Here is a 1,124-nt window from a genome sequence, read left to right on the forward strand (position 1 = left end):
TTTGGCTTTTGTATGAGAGATTTGGGTGGAATTTGGTGTTTTCATTGTAATAATTGGAATAAGGGGTACCACTCTTGTATGCTTGAAAAGCATTTACTTGTTCATTTGTTCCCCTACATTCACTTTGGTCATGTCCCAAAGTTCCACAATTCTCACATATCCCACTTGGGATTGATGAAGATGCCGTCATGGCATTAACATGTTGCTTTGGTGATTTTGAGGCTTCTTCAAGTCTAGCCATAGGTTTTTCAAACTTTAAATTGATGGTATCAATGTGAGCACTAAGTTGAGCACCCAATTGAGTAATAGGCCCCACTTCATGCTTTCCTCCTCTAGTAGCCTTGCGAGGTCTACTATATTGTGAATTATGGACCGCCATTTCCTCAATCTTGTTCCAAGTTTGATTATCGTCAACTTCGGTGAACATACCATTTGATCCCATGTTGAGAATGTTTCTTGAGTCTTCATAAAGACCATTCCAAAATTGTTGTACCAAGAACCACTCGCTAAGTCCATGATGAGGACATGAGCGACAAATTCCCATGAACCGCTCCCAAGCTTCATGCAAAGATTCTTCATCTCTTTGCTTAAAACTCGTAATTTGAGCTCTTAGCATGTTAGTCTTTTCCGGTGGGTAGAACTTTTTGTAGAAAGCTAGAGCCAATTTCTTCCAAGAGTCAATTCTGAGAGTAGCCTTATCAAGGCCTTTCAACCATTGTTTTTGTTGGAATATGTGTCCTCCGACAATAATGCGATCACAACTGTCGATCATGATGATCACATGTTTAAGTCTCATTTTAAGAATACATGTGGGAAGTAATTTTTTTTACAGTCAACTGGTCCACACATATCGGTAATAATTGGCTGACTAGAGTTTGACATTACTGTCGTGCGACGGTGGTGATCAGTTGATCCCCTTAGGTCATACCTAAAGGGTAACACTCTTAATTGATTATTTAATTGATCGTATGACGATACGGGTTAATTAAATTACTTAAAAATTGACGGACGATTTTGGAAGTAATATTTACGTTGTAATTTGATTAAATAAGATACGGTCTAAGTAATCGAATTGTTTTATCATTTAGATGAAATTATTGTTTAAGGAAACAATTGAAACTGAA

General features: G+C 37.4%; 1 non-coding gene across 1 annotated transcript; it reads left to right on the plus strand.

The window, feature by feature from the left end:
* Positions 1–509: 509 nt before the first annotated feature.
* On the plus strand, positions 510–616 carry LOC141640086 (small nucleolar RNA R71). The gene has a single exon (XR_012542832.1). It is a non-coding gene; the product is annotated as a small nucleolar RNA R71 (small nucleolar RNA).
* Positions 617–1,124: the final 508 nt, after the last annotated feature.

This window comes from Silene latifolia, unplaced genomic scaffold (assembly GCF_048544455.1).
Source record: "Silene latifolia isolate original U9 population unplaced genomic scaffold, ASM4854445v1 scaffold_70, whole genome shotgun sequence".
NCBI classification, from domain to species: Eukaryota; Viridiplantae; Streptophyta; class Magnoliopsida; order Caryophyllales; family Caryophyllaceae; genus Silene; species Silene latifolia.